Raw genomic sequence first — 22,563 nt, forward strand, 5'->3', positions numbered from 1 at the left:
GCGCTTGTAATCGATTCCACCGGTGATTTTTCTCAATTTTCAGGGGACTTCCCGCAAACGACCGACTTTTTCAGTAGAGGCGGGCACTCTTTCGCCAGTCAAATAGTTCTTAAAAGTTAAGTGATATTTTTAGCGATTTGGACGAAGGAGGTTCTGTGATTGTCCTTTCTGGAATCACTGTTGGACGGTGAATCGAATGCATACCCTTTGGTCAATCAGCTGTATCAAATTTAAAAATCTTTGGAATGAATGAATGAAATTGTCATTTACCCCGTATCTACCCTGTACCTGGTTGACAATGTACGTCGTCCAGAAAGGCCTTGCCAAAGAGATACTTTTTAACTTTTGATGCTTGATATCATTTCTATAAAGAACGGTTGGTCATTGTTTTTGCCCAGGTTTGTTAGAGACAATAGCTCGCCGGAATGTGTTAATATCTTCGTCCGATAACTATCGTCCTTTTAAAAGATATTGAGGTTGTTATAAGGTTAAACTCTTTGAAATGCCTCACTGTTTTTCTTTTATTGAAATTTAAAGTATACATGTTTCAGAAAACGTCAACTCGGTATCGCTTCTCGGCCTTTTGGCTAAGATCATGTGTAGTATCTGTTCTTTTCAGCTTAATATCTGAAACGCGACTCACCGAGTCGCTTGTATATTAAACTGATTTTTGAACTTAGGCCATGGAATAGGGGCTTGCTCCGTCCTGGCCACGGGTTGGCCCGGTATTGCAGTACCTCCGGGATCGGCCCACCCCTCAAGGGGTTAATAAAATACCAAAGAAAGAATGTTACTTTTGTTTCACCTGAATTACGCTGTATTCTCTTGCCTTATTTTTCGTTCGTATTTCTTTCTTTTTTATGGGGGGGGGGGGGGGGGGGTCGAGGCTCTTTGTTTCATTGTAATTTGAACATTACATTCAACGTTATATTCAAGCATCAGCCATTTGTCTTTCTCGAAAAGAAATTGAATAAATCATTAAACAAATCATTATCCACTACCTGTTTCACTGTTTCTATTTGTACTGAGAAAGTCGTGTGCTTCTCGCGCTTGTAATCGATTCCACCGGTGATTTTTCTCAATTTTCAGGGGACTTCCCGTAAACGACGACTGTTTCAGTAGAGGCGGGCACTCTTTCGCCAGTCAAATAGTTCTTAAAAGTTAAGCGATATTTCTTAGCAATTTGGACGAAGGAGGTTCTGTGATTGTCCTTTCTGGAATCACTGTTGGACGGTGAATCGAATGCATACCCTTTGGTCAATCAGCTGTATCAAATTTAAAAATCTTTGGAATGAATGAATGAAATTGTCATTTACCGTATCTACCCTGTACCTGGTTGACAATGTACGTCGTCCAGAAGGCCTTGCCAAAGGGATACTTTTTAACTTTTGAAGCTTGATATCATTTCTATAAAGAACGGTTGGTCATTGTTTTTGCCCAGGTTTGTTAGAGACAATAGCTCGCCGGAATGTGTTAATATCTTCGTCCGATAACTATCGTCCTTTTAAAAGATATTGAGGTTGTTATAAGGTTAAACTCTTTGAAATGCCTCACTGTTTTTCTTTATTAAAATTTAAAGTATACATGTTTCAGAAAACGTCAACTCGGTATCGCTTCTCGGCCTTTTGGCTAAGATCATGTGTAGTATCTGTTCTTTTCAGCTTAATATCTGAAACGCGACTCACCGAGTCGCTTGTATATTAAACTGATTTTTGAACTTAGGCCATGGAATAGGGGCTTGCTCCGTCCTGGCCACGGGTTGGCCGGTATTGCAGTACCTCGGGATCGGCCCCCCCCTCAAGGGGTTAATAAAATACCAAAGAAAGAATGTTACTTTTGTTTCACCTGAATTACGCTGTATTCTCTTGCCTTATTTTTCGTTCGTATTTCTTTCTTTTTTTATGGGGGGGGGGGTGGTGTCGAGGCTCTTTGTTTCATTGTAATTTGAACATTACATTCAACGTTATATTCAAGCATCAGCCATTTGTCTTTCTCGAAAAGAAATTGAATAAATCATTAAACAAATCATTATCCACTACCTGTTTCACTGTTTCTATTTGTACTGAGAAAGTCGTGTGCTTCTCGCGCTTGTAATCGATTCCACCGGTGATTTTTCTCAATTTTCAGGGGACTTCCCGTAAACGACCGACTGTTTCAGTAGAGGCGGGCACTCTTTCGCAGTCAAATAGTTCTTAAAAGTTAAGCGATATTTCTTAGCAATTTGGACGAAGGAGGTTCTGTGATTGTCCTTTCTGGAATCACTGTTGGACGGTGAATCGAATGCATACCCTTTGGTCAATCAGCTGTATCAAATTTAAAAATCTTTGGAATGAATGAATGAAATTGTCATTTACCCCGTATCTACCTGTACCTGGTTGACAATGTACGTCGTCCAGAAAGGCCTTGCCAAAGAGATACTTTTTAACATTTGATGCTTGATATCATTTCTATAAAGAAACGGTTGGTCATTGTTTTTGCCCAGGTTTGTTAGAGACAATAGCTCGCCGGAATGTGTTAATATCTTCGTCCGATAACTATCGTCTTTTAAAAGATATTGAGGTTGTTATAAGGTTAAACTCTTTGAAATGCCTCACTGTTTTTCTTTATTAAAATTTAAAGTATACATGTTTCAGAAAACGTCAACTCGGTATCGCTTCTCGGCCTTTTGGCTAAGATCATGTGTAGTATCTGTTCTTTTCAGCTTAATATCTGAAACGCGACTCACCGAGTCGCTTGTATATTAAACTGATTTTTGAACTTAGGCCATGGAATAGGGGCTTGCTCCGTCCTGGCACGGGTTGGCCGGGTATTGCAGTACCTCCGGGATCGGCCCACCCCTCAAGGGGTTAATAAAATACCAAAGAAAGAATGTTACTTTTGTTTCACCTGAATTACGCTGTATTCTCTTGCCTTATTTTTCGTTCGTATTTCTTCTTTTTTTATGGGGGGGGGGGGGTGTCGAGGCTCTTTGTTTCATTGTAATTTGAACATTACATTCAACGTTATATTCAAGCATCAGCCATTTGTCTTTCTCGAAAAGAAATTGAATAAATCATTAAACAAATCATTATCCACTACCTGTTTCACTGTTTCTATTTGTACTGAGAAAGTCGTGTGCTTCTCGTGCTTGTAATCGATTCCACGGTGATTTTTCTCAATTTTCAGGGGACTTCCCGTAAACGACCGACTGTTTCAGTAGAGGCGGGGCACTCTTTCGCCAGTCAAATAGTTCTTAAAAGTTAAGCGATATTTCTTAGCAATTTGGACGAAGGAGGTTCTGTGATTGTCCTTTCTGGAATCACTGTTGGACGGTGAATCGAATGCATACCCTTTGGTCAATCAGCTGTATCAAATTTAAAAATCTTTGGAATGAATGAATGAAATTGTCATTTCCCCGTATCTACCCTGTACCTGGTTGACAATGTACGTCGTCCAGAAGGCCTTGCCAAAGGGATACTTTTTAACTTTTGAAGCTTGATATCATTTCTATAAGAACGGTTGGTCATTGATTTTGCCCAGGTTTGTTAGGGACAATAGCTCGCCGGAATGTGTTAATATCTTCGTCCGATAACTATCGTCCTTTTAAAAGATATTGAGGTTGTTATAAGGTTAAACTCTTTGAAATGCCTCACTGTTTTTCTTTATTAGAATTTAAAGTATACATGTTTCAGAAAACGTCAACTCGGTATCGCTTCTCGGCCTTTTGGCTAAGATCATGTGTAGTATCTGTTCTTTTCAGCTTAATATCTGAAACGCGACTCACCGCGTCGCTTGTATATTAAACTGATTTTTGAACTTAGGCCATGGAATAGGGGCTTGCTCCGTCCTGGCCACGGGTGGCCCGGTATTGCAGTACCTCCGGGATCGGCCCACCCCTCAAGGGGTTAATAAAATACCAAAGAAAGAATGTTACTTTTGTTTCACCTGAATTACGCTGTATTCTCTTGCCTTATTTTTCGTTCGTATTTCTTTCTTTTTTTATGGGGGGGGGGTGGTGTCGAGGCTCTTTGTTTCATTGTAATTTGAACATTACATTCAACGTTATATTCAAGCATCAGCCATTTGTCTTTCTCGAAAAGAAATTGAATAAATCATTAAACAAATCATTATCCACTACCTGTTTCACTGTTTCTATTTGTACTGAGAAAGTCGTGTGCTTCTCGCGCTTGTAATCGATTCCACCGGTGATTTTTCTCAATTTTCAGGGGACTTCCCGCAAACGACCGACTTTTTCAGTAGAGGCGGGCACTCTTTCGCCAGTCAAATAGTTCTTAAAAGTTAAGCGATATTTCTTAGCAATTTGGACGAAGGAGGTTCTGTGATTGTCCTTTCTGGAATCACTGTTGGACGGTGAATCGAATGCATACCCTTTGGTCAATCAGCTGTATCAAATTTAAAAATCTTTGGAATGGGTTGGGTCGAATGAATATCTTACTATTGAACTGTAATTCGGCACCCATCAGACCCCCGTTCAAACGAGTTTGTGTATGTATACGTGTACGTGTACATACGTTCGTAATCTCCACAGCATGCAATTAGTGATTGCAGCAGTGAAGGCTGAAGCTCCGCCATGTTTTGTTCGTTAGACCTAAATGCTGTTTATTTTGTTCGCTGTCCTGTTTGTGTGTTTACAGACCACTTTGACGATATAATTTTCATTCATTCAGGTCAACTTTAAGCTTAGGTTTGTGGGAAGTTTTTCAACACGCCATTATAAACTGCCTCGAATTCGATGGATCTAGATTCATCCTGAATTTACAATACATTCCCACGTATACATTTTCGTGTTGCATGTCTGCCAGTATTGTAACATATACAGCTATAAGGCAGTAAGGGTGATGTGGTTGTATGATGAATGTTGGGCTACCGATCCTTCGGAAGCATTATATCTGTCTGCCAATACTTTTGTTGAATGTTTAATATCTACAGTTAGTCGGGCAGTTTCAGCTTTGACTAAAACTGTATTATGTCATATCACGAACACAGGCGATGGTTAGAGGGGGTGGGGGGGGGGGGGAGTGTCGAAGGGGCGTGCGCTCTGATTTTGCTTAGCGGCAAGAACAAAAAAAAGATGGGGGGGGGGATAAACAAGACGAATAATAAGATAAGGGGAATACTTGGGGGGGGGGGAATATTTCATGTCAGAAAGTGACCACAAAGTGAAGTATCTTTGCATTGTCCAATTCTTAGCATTTTAATCGTGTGAATGATATTTTCACATAGTTCCACTTTGTGTACCCTCTGTGTCACATGCCCTATGTGGAACTGTATTCTTTCGAGCAGGGCGAGAAGAGGGGGGGGGGGGGGGGCTGGGGTGAGTGGCATGGTCAAAGCACTAGGGCTGTTCATGATATTTTAACGTCACCATCCTAAAGTCGTTATCATTGATTGAACTCTGGACAAAATGTGCATCCTTTAGAACTTCCCCCATGTTGCCTAAAGGTCCACACTGCAAAATACCAGTGTTTTATTTTAACACCAGTCTAATATGGAATAACACCAGAGAATGGTTGAAAACAACACCAATTAAAGAATGACCAAATATTGGTTTTAAACTGATAAGTAGGCCACGGGGGGGGGGCGGGGGAAGGCAAGCTGGTCCGTCCCTCCTTTTGAGAGTCACAATCAAAATTTATAATATAAAATGCCGTTAATCCGAGTTGTGCCCCCCCCCTTGAAACTGAAGATCTTTTTTCGCTTGCTTGTCATTTTTTTTCTATTGGAAATCCTGGATCCGCTATTGTTTAGCCTAAATGCCTATCTGGCGTTATATAGCATAAAGCCTGTTTCAACATACATTCTGATTCATTAATTCTATTTACACTGATTCTCCATTCACCAGGATCATGTCAGCTGTGTTACTCGTGTCTAATCCAGGGTTAATACCATGAGGATCGGAGGACTTGAGCGAATGCGGTACGGTCAACTGTAACGCATTTGGTGGGTGTGCCGAACTTGAGCTCAGTGCAGTTTATACCACCAAAGGGGTAAGATCGCACCTCGTATTGTTTGTCATCAGTTATTTCATAGTTAGCGAAAGAATCATGAGTAATGCAACTAAATTTAAATTGCCAACAAGTTCATATTTATTTTAATATGTATGTTTATTATGTATATCATTTAATTAATTTGTTTCTGTTTGTGTTTCATTGTATAATTTTGAGAACAATCCAACATGTTTGTGATTATTTCAATAAATTTGAATTGAATTGAATTATATCATAAATTTCACCCCCCCCCCTTCGTCACCTTCCTGCCCAAGGTTGCCAAGAAATTTTCATGGTGGAAAACTTTTCACGGAATGAACGGGAATTTCGTTTAATTTTCAAAATTTACGGGTTTTTTTTCCAGTAACTGTGCTGTTTCACCTGACCCAAGACCCTTTTATATTACGTTTTATTTATATTTTGAAAATATAACAATATAAAAAGTGCATCCAACATCTAAATGTATTTGCCTACAAAGGTTCATAAAAAGAAAATACATTTTGACAATAAAACATGTAATAGAGCAGATGAGATTGTAGGAAAAAAAACCCAAAATATGAGCTATACTTTTTAACTGAATGATGGAGGGTAGTTAATGAATTATTACAGTAATTTGTCTTTAAAGTAACAATGAATTGTAAATAACACCTACATGTCAGAAAATGGAAAATGATAAAAAGATGCTAGAAGACATCCAGTAATTTCGTTAAATATTGAGACAATTGGTGAGTCGCTAAAGGATCACAGTCATGAATAAAAAAAAAAGGTTGAATAAATTGAATCTTTTAATTTTTTAATAATATTTTTTTCAATTAAGACCGTATTGATAATGATATTGTGAATAGATAATTTTCATGTCCCACAATATCACTTAATGAAAATTGCTTATTAATAAAAGCCAGTACAATAAATCCGTTATGTATTCCGTTACAATATATCAATAATACAAAGCCGAAATATCATTATTATGAATTGATTCAGTTGCCAAATGGATTGTTAATGACATTTTGTATAAGATAATTGGTATGTGCCAAAAATTATCCACTTGAAAAATATCAATTCATTGAATCTATTACAATCAATATAAAATTCAGGAATCAATTACCAAATTGAGGATATAATTATACATATAAATATTTATGCATTTCCATTTTTTGCATTCTTTCTTCTCCTAATCTTCTTACTTCAACGCCTAATGTGCACGCTAACTCTGTCAAAACAAAATGGTGTAATCCTACCACTATTCTAAATGAACTTTATTTGATACCTGTTTCTGATAGAATACATTATCGAATACTAAACCTATAAATCTCGGTAAACTATACTTCTTTCTTACATTTCTTCATTATTTCAGCAACAAAGATCTACATACTCTCTTCGTTCTGCAGCTGCTCTTTCCTATTAAGCCTATGTCATTCCTAATTCCAGCAGAAAACAGGCCGGTTTCAACTCCTTTCAATCTCTTGCCCCCCATCTTTGGAACAAACTCCTCCATCTCTCCGAAACCTCCCTTCTCTTGACCTCTTCAAAAGGCATCTCAAAACACACTCACATGACCATAAACCTTAACTTTTCTTACGCCATCAGCAGCGCTTTGTATCCTCTGGAAATTAGCGCTTTAAGTCTAACTGTTATCATATTTTTTAAAATTATTATTATTGTCATTATTGTTGTTATTATTAGTATTTTTATCATTATTATTGTTATTATTATCATTATCATTATTATATCCCTTTCCCTTTCCCATTCTTAGTTTTCCTCCTTTAAAAAAAACAGTTATCTTGTCTTGTACTGTCCTGTCTCTTGTTTTGTCTTGTCTTCTACGTCTTGTCATCCCCTCTCTCTTTCTGTGTTTTTTCTTCTGTCTTGCGCAACATGTCCTTTACAACGAAGATCTCTTTGTGTGAAAAGCTTGGCATTTGTTCAATAATTATGTTTGCATCAATATGATTTCTTTTGTTCTTCTCTTTTTCTTTCGTGTAATATAATGTACGCATATGAGAATAAGTCGACTATATTTTCTTCATTTCCAAGGGGATCCACACTTTACAAGCTTATCTTTTTTAGGTGACCCCCCCCCTCATTTCCATTTATACTCTATATAAGACTGTTTTTTTTTGTTTATTAGTTTTACGAAGTAAGAATGCCCTTCTGTAAAATTGTACTTGATTTGTATTACTTTACATTATTTTGTATAATGCTTTGAATGGAAATGGAATAAAGAAGAATTGAGAATTATTGTTATCATTTTTAATGTTATTATTATTATCATTATCATCATTATCATTGTTATTATTATTTTTGTTGTTGTAATTAATATGCAATTTGTATCCTGCCAAAAGTACTTATAAAAGATCATTATATTGGCACGGCGAAATATACGTCTACCACGTATCGCGCCATTTTAGCATACAACCTTTTACAAGTTAACTTTGCAAGAATTATGTATCTCGTCATCTCCTCGAATCGATGGTAATTTAAAACGTCCTTACTCAACCTTTCTTTCTACATTTCTTGAAAAAAAAATAATATTGGACTTTCATGTTGCATAAGATATTGATTGACCCTTCGATGATTACCTCCATTTTTATCTGTCTCTTTCTCTCTCTCTCTCTTTTCCTCCTGTTCCAAAGGCATAAACGAGACAGTTTTTATTAACTACCGGGATTGCGGTACCAGTCTCAACCGGCGCTGCCATCAATAAACCAGGAGAGCCTCAACCGCCACTCTGCTCTCAACATCATCTTACAAGCGAAGTACGCAACCATCGACTTCAGCAAAGGCAAGGATTGCAACTGTAATAAAGATTTGTGCAATAGCGCCATCTCAACTCGACTGTCGTCGCAGTATTTGTGGATCGTTCTTGCTTCATGCGCACTTTCTCTCTGCTCTGTTTTTGGAAGGAGCTAAGCCTCGAAAAAAATACATTTCTTAAAGTGCATATCAAATGATAGATATTTAGCAAAATATTGAAGGGCCTATTATATCCTTTTTCTCTTTTTGTATTATGAAATGGATATCGATAACATTTTTGGATTTGTTTATGACTGGCTTATGGGACCGCTTAAGCAATGGACTATGATATACTTTAAAAAATGTACAGAATCGAATCATAAAACATTCATTATTTCTATTTATTTATTACTTTTTACCAATAAATGGAATAGACTTGATTGTTTGCTAGAATAATCCGAAATGGTTTTATGAACGTTGTACAAAAACCCGAACAAACATTCAAGTATTCTCTTAAATCAATACACAAATATCTAAATTTATTTTGGTTTGAAAAATTAAGATTGAGAGCGTAACAGAGGAATTATTTTTAAAAATCAGATTCTATCTTTGCCCACAACTGACAAATAGACATGGAATTTATTCTACTCTGGTTGAAAAAAATTGACAAAATGGCTCTTAATGGAGTATACATGGAGCAGCCGACATAATATGACGTCACACCGTTAGATAATTAAAATATATATGTATCTGTTATTCCCGGTTGTACTCACCCGAAACCTTCCCGTGCGCTCTCTCTCTCTCTGGTGTATTTGTTAGGATTTTATCAAAACCAATATGACCTAAGGAAGGACTTTACCTCGAAGTAACCCACAAAAGAAGGAAAAGAAGTCACGAGAGAGAGAGAGAGGAGGGGGAAGGGGGGAGTTATGAATACAATTCTTTAAATCCATGTAGAATAAATCAGATTTTTATAAATAAAGATTTGTTAAAGAAAAAAAGGAAAATGAATTTGAAAATAGAAATGCAATGGCTTAAGTGAATGCTATCACTTTTATCAGAGACAAAGAAAGGAGGGAAAAGAGAGACGAAAATGTTTTGTTACATCTAAAAATGACGAAGTTTTAAATTTGGGATATCTGTATTCTAATAAAACTGCTAATGATAAATGTAAACATATAAAAAGAAATGTATTTTGTGCTTTGAATTATACCCTATTCACTTTGCCTTTTATTTTTTTTCTGAATTTGGACTCAGACAACCGAAGAAAAATACCAAGAAGGCAGCTAGCTGAACAGTTTGCTATAAAACAATTTATTATGTAAAAGAAATTGGTAAATACATAAAACATTAAATTCACAAATACCATTTACAATGACGTGTATAAAGCTATCTTTTGTACAATACATGTATGGTAATCCATTATTACTTTACATACAAAATTATAATACATGTACAATAAATATTATATGTGAACAAATTTTATGGCTTATGTTCAAGTTTGTTGTGTGGGGGAGAAGGTATACAAGGTGTTCAATATGATAACAAATGATTGTTATGATTAAAATGCAATGGTTTTCAAATTAAAAATGATTAAAAAAAATATTTCTAATCTAAATCTTATTAAGAAACAAATAATACACAAGGAAATCTTACGTCACATCTCAATGGTGCGCATGCCCCGTTCAGTGAGTGGCGAAGTAAAGCAATTGATCACTCTCCATTGGCGATAAGCAGTAAAGATCAAGACCACACCAGAAAAAAATTATTTGAATCTAAAGAAAAATATCAAACCAAAATTACGCTGAAAGTTTCATCAAAATCGGATGTAAAATAAGAAAGTTATGACATTATAAAGTTTCGCTAATTGTTCACGAAACAGTTGACAGTGACAATGCAAATGAGAGAGTCAATGATGTCCATCACTCATTATTTCTATTGTTGTTTAGCATTTGAATTACATAGTATTTCATTTTTACTGATCTGACAGTAAGGATCAACTTTACTGAACCATAAAATGTTAAAACATTGGAAATTCCACATGTTCAGGGATAAACCAAACTTTCTTTCACAGGAGAATGAGGAGAAAATTAGAATATTTCATATAATAAAATACAAAGAAAATAGTGAGTGGATGATGTCATCAGTCCCCTCATTTTGCATACTGACCAGGATGTGCATATAACTATTTTGTGAAATCAAGCAAAACTTTAGAATGTCATGCAGTTCTTATTTTACATCTGATTTTGATGAAATTCTTAGTGTTGTGCTTATTTGATTTTTCTCTTTTTATTCGAATCAACTTTTGGGGGGACTTGTCCTTTAAAGCGCAATCTACATGTCGAGATGACGAGATAATTTTTCTTGCCATGCCGACTAAATTGCTTTTGATATCGATATGATGGGAAAAGTTACTAAGTCGACTTAAAAGTTACATACCGTCGTGGCCAAAGTAGTTAAACTGCCGAGCAGACTTATGGCAGATTATATATCATTATGGCCAGATACATGATGGGCAAGTCGTCTCCAATTAAAATAAATGTCGTCATTATTTTCGACATTATCCCTCCTCGCCATGTCGATAAATAACTTTTATCAAGTCGTCTTGGTAAAATACGTTAAGCTGATGTAGACACAATAGGGTTATTAAGTCGAGTAGATGAAGAAGTGATCATTATATCAAAGCTTTTGAATGATAAGAACTCTGACTCAATATCAACATAACCACTCACCTACCATACATGCCAAGTACACATTTAGGAATGACTTTAATATGTCGATATAATAAGATTATTAAGTAAACATAATCATCTTCAACGATATCTAGTCAAGTAGATAAAGTAAAGATCATTATTTTAAAGCTTCTGAATTCTAAGAACTCAGACACAAAATAATATCGACATCTACCATGCATGCCAAATATACGCTTAGGAATGGCAAACCCGATCGAAAAGATTTTCATAACCATCTTACAATAATCAGAAAATACAGGGAAATGGAATATCCTCAAATATGATTCAAATGATTTATTTTAAAACTGTTTCTGTCATTCTTACAAAATATTTAGGTAATATCAATGTAAAAAAATGTATATGTGGAAATCAACTACTAAAACACACTTCCTACTTTAAATAGCGCCATGACGTCAATATAAAATTCCTTTCTGAACCGTTATAATGGATTTCAGAGTCTATAAAACCTTGGGAACCAAATTCAATTTGTCGCCCAATAAATCGATATATTATTCGTATTAGACTTGCGTCTTGAATTATTATGCAAAATATTTATTTCTGAACTTTTCAGACCGCCCCAGTTCTTTTTCCACAATGCAACATTATGTTGATCATGTAGTCTCACGATATATTCTCGCTCGGATAGAATATAATTCATCTACTATTCCTTCCATTATTCACATCACAAAATATAATGGAAAGGATGTATACGCTTACATCACGATTAACAGTAACATATATACAATTATGTATATCATCATAAGGAACATGATAAAGATTCACAAACTTTGAGTCAAGTACTGACAAAAATAGATCATAATTTTTTTTTCCGATGTGTACTCATGATAGGTTAGAATTTCAATACATGTTTGTGGAACCATGGTTGTATCTTTACATTATCGCCTTTATCATGTTTATTAACCTCAATATCTTGCTTGAAATCCTACCATCCGTATGTATTTCCACACTGATATATTATTCAGGCATAGCGATAAATGCTTCCGTTGCCATAGTTACTTTGGGCTATTTGTGATTGAACGTACGCGTGCATACATGTAGGCCTAATTTTTCGCGCCCAATTAACGTTAACAAGATCTATTAACGGATATAGTTCGTTAATTGTTGCAGGCAGCACATAAAAGAAGCGAAAATAGTTTGGAGTGTTCTGGCTAGCATCGAACACTTTTTGAAACCTCAATTAAAGTTGTACACTCTAAAAAATGAAGTGCTAATTCAGCTCTTAAAGAGCGTGTATAGTGACTGCACTTCGTAGTGCTGATTTTGTCTAGTTCAAATTTGAACGAGAAAAAATCAGCACTCCGAAGTGCAGTCACTATAAACGCTTTTTAAGAGCTGAATTAGCACTTCATTTTTTAGAGTGTATGACTATAGTATACATAGATATAAACATCATGCATGCATTTTTATCATTCATATTGCAAAATATAAACTCTCATAGGGTAATATCTAATACAGTTCATTCATCGCAGAGTGGTTGTAAATTGAGGTAACAAAATGGCTCAAATTGAAAAAAAAAAGAGTTTAATTAACAAGTAAGAAAAATGATGATTGTAATAATTGAGAAAGAAAGATAGTAATAATTTTAAAAATTAATAAACATTTCTAAAAATTGTTCTCATGTTTTACATTTTTTATCGGTTTCCTTATACATCTGTGGACTGAATCATCGGCAAATAATTATGAAAAATAAAAAATCGAAATTACCGTCGCAATATTTTAGTTAACAATTAAGTAAATCATTAATGAATTTTCAACTTTTTGAAATAATCATGAATATTAACATTTTTTCTCCCTCGTTGATACATCAAGTCGGCTTCCCCCAAATAGATGTCTATATTAAAGGTATTTTCAATGCGTTTAACAGAGTCTGGGATCAGCAAATGATGATCAATTTCCCATTTCCATGCACAAGAAATCTGATGCTAATATGACTTAAACGTACTCGGACTGGTGTCGATTTCGCCCGGGTGACTAAGGCCCGTATTCTGAAGTCAGGTTTATGTTCTAAGTCAGTATTTAATTATGAAAAGCCAGAAAAAATGACAGGATTATTACATTATACGCTTCTTATGTTCTTTATGACATGTATGATATGCATGAATGGTAATAAAACCCTTTTTAAACCAATATTCTCAAACATGTTTTGAATGATTAGTGTGCCAAATAAGCTGAAAATTGTCAACTTCACTTCCTAGAAACCTCTATTACAATTGGCTTTCCATAGTTGACCCACTAATTTAGACCAGACTTTCAATTAAACCTGACTTAAGAATACGCGCCTAAGACTCGACATTAATCAGCGTTCAATACAATGTTTGAGCACCCATTGACGTCAATATCACCATTCAAGTTAGAAATACAAGAAATTGACAAATTAAAACTAAAACACTAAACGCAACGAGAGGGACTGGGTTTTGGCTAAGTGAATTCCCGTTATTGCAGTTTGTTCCTTTGCAGAAACAGACATAGCCTGTGAAGCCGACAAATGTCCCATTTTCGACGCCGGCGCTGATGTCCTTTTCGTATTCTCTGAGTAACGGGTCGATCTCCTGATCGTCGAGACATCGGTCGAGATCGTAACCGCAGGATCGAACGAAGAATTGTGTCATCACATCACCATCTGAAATAATGAGAAAATCATACAGATAGAGAGAGAGGGAGAGAAAGAAGGGGGAGGGGGTAATTAGATTGATTGTTTTAGTGAATTAATATAGAACAATTGAACATTGTTAAATGTAAAGGATTTCTCAGTAGCTATATATATATATATATATATATATATATGAGATAATCATGTTACTTGTTCTATTTGTTATAATTAATTCGTTTATCTATATATATTCCATTTTTATTCATATACTTCTTTATTTCTGAATTTAGTTTTCACTTATTATTGGTATTATAATAATAATTTTCGGGGGACAAATTTTGTTAATTTTATTTAGGCACCCTTTTTACTTTTATCCCCCTAACTCTTCACATGTACTGTATACGTTAAACATTTTTCTTTATTATCAAACGATCTATTTAAAGCTCATTGAACTATTGTTTTTAATGGTTTCCTCAAGATACGTTTTTATAACTGTTAATAATACGATTGCCTTGTAACAACAAATGGTTAAGATTTCACACAAAATAAATATATTTATAGAGAGAGAGAGAGGAGGGGGGGGGGGTAGGTTACCGACAAACTCTTAAAACTCTTTAAACTGAGTGTGTTCTCATATTTTCCACATTTTGCATTTGATATACATCTCTGTAATTCGTAACCCCCATTTTACAGCAAAAAATACACCCTTTCACGTATTTGTTGTCATTTTGACGTCGGTGATTGCCAAAGGTGTACTTAATATAATATAATGATTTAAAAATTTGCAGGGCTTTATGATTTTGAATAGAGAGAGAGACTAGAGATATAAAAAATGCTTTTAATTTATTGATAATTGATTTAAAAAAAATGTGTGTAAAAATGGAATCAGTAATTTATTAAAGCTAATTTATAACTGTTTACAATTCTAAAGGAGTTTGATAGGATTATCGGAAAAATACCACTTGTGGTGATTAATTTGGTGCTGAAGGGGGCAGCTCGTGGCCTATCTAACTTCTGACCAGTATACCAACATTGAGGGAGCCCTTTAACTTTGTTTCCTAGAATATAAGAACGTTTCTTTGCTTTAATCCTTTTTAAACGAATTAATCAAGATAAATGATTAATAAAAAAAGAAAAAAAAGAAGCTCAGTGACTACTTACACAAGTCATAGGAGTACATAAAGGTTGCATTCATAACCATACACCCTCCGTTGCATTCAATGACGTCTGTTAAATTAGTTTCATCTTCACAGCTATCATCAATATTGTTTGGTACTTTATAGGCTGTAGAGTTGCTGTGCGTTCTTATACTCATACACGAGTAGCAGTAATTTGAGAAAACTAATAAAAGAAAACGGGATTGGAACATGAAGAAGAAGAAAAAGGAGAAAAACAGATGAAAAAGATGGATTTTTATCTTTCCTCGAAAAAAAAAACAATTCCATGCTCCAAAGAATGTTTTATTTTTTCACCTTTTTAATAAAAGTTTGTAAAATACTTATTGGGTGGTTCTTGTATTCACACACAAACACACACCCACATACACGCAACCTCACTCCCACCTTCACACACACACACACACACATATATAATATATATATCGCTATTTTCAAGGACGGACGACCTTAACAGTAATCCTTGTATTTCGTTGGATCGATATAGTTAGGCGTTAAAGGGTGTTATTTATAGACAATTCTCGGATGATTGATCGTTTTCAGGATTTGAAAGTCGAGAGTAAATTGCTTTTTTTATCTCCCAAAATGCATACAATATGCTAGGGTTTGAATTAAATTGCCTCATAACATCCAGAATTCTGTAATATTATATAAATATATATACACACCTGATTGAACGATGGATAATAATAGAGCTGTTATCGTGGTGAGCGCCCGCAGATCTACAGTAAGATAAAATAAAGGGAACATTTTTATGAAATAGTTGATCATTCACTAAAAAAGCGCTGTCAAAACTGGATAAAATACCGTTTAATACCATTCTCCCGCTTTGCTTAATAAAAATGTTAATTGATAATAGAATTAATGAATTCCATGTATATTTGAATTTTGACATGTTTAAGTGAGTGATGTAAGGGATTTTTATCAAGTTTGTGAACTTAATTATTGTATTATTGTTTTTATGTATTCTAATTGACGGCATTATCCATGGATAATTTGTCCGTGTTATTTTCATTTGATTTTATGCCTTTATTGATATTGTAATAATGTCCATGTTTTGGAGAGGACGAAATACAATGCGGCAGCCTTTTTTACTATCCGGCATCTTCAGATCCTTCGCTCAGGATCGGGAAACTCAAGGAGTCACCTTATCTTAACAGAGCGTGTACAGGGACAAGACAATACATGAACGCTTTTTCAAAATAAAGCTTGATGTGGAGATAATGTGTCTCTCCTGCTAGCTCTAAGATTTCATTTCTCCAACCTTGCATCGAGATATGCGGATGATTTGGGTTTCATCTCTCTTGGATCAGTTAACGTTGGCCAATCAATAACATATTCCCTGGCGAGGGCATTGCGAGGTTATACAGTCACCTCGCCATTATGTTATAGATATTATTTACTTTTTACAATAATTTATCCAGCCATCGTATTGCAAAAACCGATAATTCTTCTAATGACAGACATGACAAACAGAAATATAAATATATAAACGGATGAAGGGGTTAGGTTGGACAATCATCTTTTTGCTAAAGTGTAGGCCTACCCACCACACTATAAAACAGGATTTATTTGAACAATCGATAGTTAGATTATTTGTGTCCAACCCCATAATGGTCAAAATCAACAAATTTCTTTGCTTAAATCTATCATGATAATGTTTCATGATGACACTTTTCTACAGGTCGAACATTCACCAATCGATTTACATAGTTACTTTGGCCAATGCTTTTTAAGAGTGTAGCATGCGATTTTTTGATTTTTTTTATAGCGAGTATAGTGGAGAAGCTTTATTGTTGCCGAAATAAATATTATCATGGAATATGATAATATTGGCAAGGCGTTTATCTACATTTGCCACTCTCGACCCAGGTGTAGTAAATGGGTACCCGGTAGGAAGGAATTCCTTGAATGCTTGATGCGCCCGATCAGGGTAGCCGTGCTAAAGCCGGGGTAATAGTATGCAGCGCTTAGAAACATTTGTATTAAGCGCTATATAAAAAATTGCATATTATTATTATTATATAATGGTGTTTTCTATGTAATCTTCATGTCAAGGGGAAATACAATATACAGTTTGTCTCAGATTGATATCTTTAATTGTGTCTGATTCTGTCTCTGGGTAATTGGAATTGTTTATCTATCTATTACACCCAGATTTGTATTTTCTGTACATCATTAAAATCGTTCCTTCTTCCACAAAAAGTCGTGCATGTACAGTGCATATTGAAAATCAATATATTTATAAAAAAATAATGTTGAAGATGCCTCATCATAAAATTCCTTATACGAAGGTCAACCATCAATACACTGCAAAACCGCCCATGCCTATGATTTTTTTAATAGTTATTAGACCATAGTGTTCTGTATAAATAAATGATAAATCACATTTTCCTTAAAAATAGGGACAACGCACGTATTCTATAGTCATATCAATTGACGTAACGAAAATGGATTCAACACCGTTTGTAAATGAGCTTTTCAATTATTGACGAGGAAATGTATCCTTTGTACCAAGAACTCGTCTCATTTTCAAATTATTCCTGGGAATTTCTCCCAAGAATAAAAGGATTGATGCATGTGATTGCGTAGGACTTCTAATTTCGTATATCATTGCCTATGAGAGATTCGTTGTATGATATAATACGTTTGAAGTAAGCATGTAAGTTTAGGGGTTCTTTTGAAGAAAGAACCACATAGCTATATATAGATTCATACATGGACATTTTTCGGTCTGTTGATTACCTTGCATAATCTCATTTTTCAGACTGATGTACAAATGAAATAATGTACTCGATTTGCAGAGTAGGAATTGAAACATTAGATCTGCAAGCTTCCATCACATGCTGGAAAAACTTAACTGTTATTCTTTTTAAAGCTCATATTTGTTTTTACATAAAATCAACTGTCATATAATCTTACACTTTTGTGTGGCCTATGTGATCTAAAAACTTATTTAATCAGGAATCTCTTGAAATGGTTATCTTGAGATTTTTCTTGAAAATCGATGATTATCAAACAAGTAAAAAATCGAACCAAAAGAAATACTTCATGTTTAAAGATAAACTGTCACAGAGGAAAGAAAACAATTTTGATTGCAAAGCTTGTAATTACAATTATAACTTACTTTGTTATGTACGCCTTGCTTTTTCCAAATAAAAAAAAAACCCAAAAGACAAGCATACAGAATAATCGCTTCCCATTCTATGTCAATATTATTCTGTTAAGCCAACCAGAAACTTTACAGTTCAGTCATGTTTACTCTATAAGCCTAATGAAATAAGGTGAAAATTATTGGCACGTATTTTCTCTCAGTCTTCCTACCTCAATCTTTCTGCTGGCAACTCTTTATGCCCTAGTTACACCTGCAAAACCAACTAGAGAACGAACAAAATAATCTATTATACGGTATTTCCAATGGCATCATATCGTCCGGTTTGCAGCTACTTTCGTTGGTGTGCCTGTATCAAGTCCCTCCCTCCCTCTCTGTCGGAGGTGAGAAAGTCATCCTCTTCATAATCAAAATGAAGCACAGGGGTACTTCATCTCAAGAGCTCCCAGCCCGCCCCCCGCCACGGTGCTGGATGATCCCCGTTGGCTTCCATACTACTAGACCCGAGTTTATTTGCTTCCGCGAATTCCTAGGGAGCGTTACACAAACAGCTTTGTCAGCGATTTTCGCTCACTACTCTGCTCCCAGCCAATCAGATTCGAGGATTCGCAGTAGCTTATAACATCAGTCAATGAAAAATCACCGACAAATCTCTTCATGAAATGCTCTTAAGATCATGAGGTGAGAAAGAAAAAGAGACCTCCCTACTGGCTCTGTTGACCGATTTCAACAGCTCTCATCCATCAACATGCACATAACCGAATCGGTTTGAGCAGAATTTATTCCAAATATTTACCAACTTGAAATTTATGAGAAGGGTGAAGGGTGAAGGGAGGAGAGTTGAGAATAGTAAAACAGACTTTACATCTTCGTAAGATAACAGAGAGAGAGAGAGAGAGGGAGAGAGAAAGAGAGAACATGATGTGAGATGGAGGGAGGAAGGGGGAGGAGGAGAGAGGAATAGAGAATGAGAGAGATAATGAGATAATAAGTGATAGAAAGAACAAACAACAAGAGCTTGGGAAAGAGGAAGGGAGGGGGGGGGGGTCAAGATGGCGGTCGAGATGATTAGGATACAGAGAAAAATAGGCGAAATATTCAAATTACTATAGAGGACTCCATTATAAAACTACTATCATGATATCATCATGGTTAGACTTTTGAAATTCACATCCAGATATTTCTGGATTTCGAAGGAACAAGAAACACGACAAGTCCTTAAGAAATAAGGCTTTCATTACCTGAGGAAACTTAGGTAATGGAAAGTATGTGTTTCTCAGTACATGAAAATTATAAGGATCAGTGTAACGTATTTTTATCGTCCTGCACTGTTAAAAAACCCTGATTTTACAGAAAAGAAGATTTTTACAGAAAGCAATTACAGAATCATTCTGTTAATTCACAAAACAGCAAATTTTCTGCAATTTAACAGAACAGGTTCGTTTAAAATGGGGAAAAGGGTGTTTTATTAAAGGAAATTTGTAAGGGTTAAATACACCGAATACCAGTTTCTTGTAAGATCTGGTAAGATTACAGGTGTTCTCGAGACTCTGCTGCAGGAACTTCTTTTATTTTAAGGATAAATTTACTTACAATGTGGGTCCTGTTGCAGAGAGAGTTGTGTTTAAACGCAAGTCAAAATACAGGCACAATTAAGTCGCGAATACGGGTGCTTCATTGGCTGAAAAATCAAGTTGCGCCAGATTTTTTGAGTTGCGTTTGATTGCAACTCTTTTTGCAACGGGCCCCAGGGCTGGTGTTTGGCATAAACAGGTACACTATCATGATAATTACACTCGGATAACACACAAAGGAAACGGTCATATTCTGTCCTCGTCTGATGGAATGTCTTGTCTATTTTTAATCTCTTCTTTCATATTTACCTGCTTCTGTGATTCTATTTTCATAAATAAATGAGTAAGAAACGAGTAAGATTGTGACTAAGAAACTGTGTCACTGGTTTTCAGATTCATTTTCTTATATCTTAAGATGAAGAGATTGAAATTTTAATGGAAATACAAGTCAAATCAAGGCAATAACCAAAGATAGAAATCAGGATAACATTTATACGTCAATCAAAAATCAAGTGCCGTTTTGGAACTTCTCAGCACAGACGGGGGAAAATGCAGTCCTTGAAGATAGTTGGAAAATCGGTCAAGTAATTATTTTTTAAGAATAAATTTTGTTCTTGACGTGCTGAAAGACCTTTTACTCAAAGGTCGGAACACGTCATTTGCCCTCCGTCAATATATCAGGAATAAAAAATGGCCAGCGAAGTTGATAGTACTACACACCAGCTATTGTAGTTGTATTCGAATAATCACTATTGAAAGTCTAATGCACTCTCAAAATAGTTGGACAAAAAATGTCCAACTTTTAACCAACCCTGGGCAACATACTGCCCACACAACTAATTGTTAAATCTGCCCGAGTTGTGTAATAAAAACTAACAATCAGGAAATAAATTTGCTCAATTGGATAATAATTGCCCAGAATAAATAATTTTTTATCAACATAGTTACATTACCCAACACAGTGGTAAGTATGTTGCCCAACATTTTAAGTGTGTGTAGTTTGATTTTCCTGCTTTCAAAATGTAAATAATTATCAAAAGGGATGTGTGTGGGGGGGGGGGCAAGTTGCGTTAAAGCTGTCAAAGTTGTCAATATTACTCACATTGTGGTATCTCCTTTACAAAGCTACAAATATTTTTTCTTAAAATACCGGCGGCTACTCTACTGAACATTAATGTCGTTTATTTCTTATCTTTAATAATAATAATATAGGATTTTGTATAGCGCATGTATCCACCTTGCTAGGTGCCCAAGGCGCTTCTATTACCCCCGGCTAAGCTAGACTACCGATTCTGGTGCGCAATTTTTTTTTTAGGAATTACTTCCTGCCGGTACTCATTTACCTCACCTGGGTTTAGTGCAGCACAGAGTGGATACATTTCTTGCTGACGGAAAACAAGCCATGGCTAGGATTCGAATTCACGACCCTCTGTTTGAAAGGCGAGAGTCAGAACCACTAGACCACGACGTGCCCACTTTAAATCGAATAAAAATAATGTTCCTTTTATGATGAAGGAACAAAATTAAAACTGTATATATATCTATACAAATAAATTAATCAATAGTTTCTAAACTGTTGGTATGATATAGAATTTTATTAATTTCTGTTTGATCCGGGGTCCTGGATGATTTCTGACATGGCGGTGATACGCGTCTTATGATTTAATAAAGATGTTTCCCTCGACAGTGAGTAGGTTTTGATTAAAACAACGAAAATAAGGAAGAAAATGGTGAAGGTTTGTTGGTGATCCTTTAAAGAATAATGGAGGTTTGAACTTTAAAAGTTATGATTTTGCGTATACATTCGCAATTCCGAAGCTTCGTTATTCCGAAGGTTCGGATATTCCGAAGGTTCGTTAATCCGAAAGCGAAATAAGGTTCGTTGTTCCGAAGGTTCGACAATCCGAAAACGAAATGAGGTTCGTTGTTCCGAAGGTTCGTTAATCCGAAAACGAAATGAGGTTCGTTGTTCATTTCGTTTTCGGACTAACGAACCTTCGGAATTACGAACCTCATTTCGTTTTCTGATCAACGAAACTTCGGAATTACGAACCTCATTTCGTTTTCGGACTAACGAACCTTCGGAATTACGACTCTTATTTCCTTTTCGGATTAACGAACCTTCGGAATTACGCCACAAATGTTCGGATTAACGAACCCTTTTTCGTTTTCGGATTAACGAACATCGAGGTATAGGCAATTTACGTATTTCGGAATTACGAAGTGTAACCTGATTTTGTGACGTCACAGACGAGAAGCTTCTTTATATTTCGGGCGATATAAATTCCTTTAAAAAAATGAGAGTGATTTATTTCTGCAGTGGATATCATCAGAGACCTCATTTTATACCCCTTCTATTAGAAAAATATTTTATTATTCATGTTCCATTATCTAAATAGAATTTATGGCATTTATACTACATGGTATGTAATGGACTTCTCCCATATAACGTCACAAACTGATTTAAAAAAAAATCACAACTATTTTATCCTTTAAAGGATATCATTATTCATCACCAAAACTTTTAAAAGAATATTCTTCATTTATTAAACCAACTTATCGATAGTGTGAGCTATCCCTTTAAGATTATTGCTTGCGTTCTAAATAAAATGTATGTTTCTAACGTTGGTGATTGATGA

General features: G+C 35.3%; 1 long non-coding RNA gene and 4 other non-coding genes across 5 annotated transcripts; 4 read left to right on the plus strand and 1 right to left on the minus strand.

Moving 5' to 3' along the window:
• The first annotated feature begins 567 nt into the window (after positions 1–567).
• On the plus strand, positions 568–759 carry LOC121420879. Its single transcript, XR_005970869.1, has one exon. It is a non-coding gene; the product is annotated as a U2 spliceosomal RNA (small nuclear RNA).
• An 850-nt stretch (positions 760–1,609) lies between these two features.
• LOC121420915 lies at positions 1,610–1,799 on the plus strand. The gene has a single exon (XR_005970903.1). It is a non-coding gene; the product is annotated as a U2 spliceosomal RNA (small nuclear RNA).
• An 850-nt stretch (positions 1,800–2,649) lies between these two features.
• LOC121420912 lies at positions 2,650–2,840 on the plus strand. Its single transcript, XR_005970900.1, has one exon. It is a non-coding gene; the product is annotated as a U2 spliceosomal RNA (small nuclear RNA).
• An 847-nt stretch (positions 2,841–3,687) lies between these two features.
• LOC121420911 lies at positions 3,688–3,878 on the plus strand. The gene has a single exon (XR_005970899.1). It is a non-coding gene; the product is annotated as a U2 spliceosomal RNA (small nuclear RNA).
• Positions 3,879–13,647: 9,769 nt separating this feature from the next.
• On the minus strand, positions 13,648–15,961 carry LOC121419495. Its single transcript, XR_005970610.1, has 3 exons — positions 15,907–15,961; positions 15,225–15,404; positions 13,648–14,093 (listed from the first exon to the last, which is right to left on the minus strand). It is a non-coding gene; the product is annotated as an uncharacterized LOC121419495 (long non-coding RNA).
• Between the last annotated feature and the right edge of the window lie 6,602 nt (positions 15,962–22,563).

The sequence above is a fragment of the Lytechinus variegatus genome, chromosome 8 (assembly GCF_018143015.1).
Source record: "Lytechinus variegatus isolate NC3 chromosome 8, Lvar_3.0, whole genome shotgun sequence".
Classification (NCBI taxonomy): domain Eukaryota; kingdom Metazoa; phylum Echinodermata; class Echinoidea; order Temnopleuroida; family Toxopneustidae; genus Lytechinus; species Lytechinus variegatus.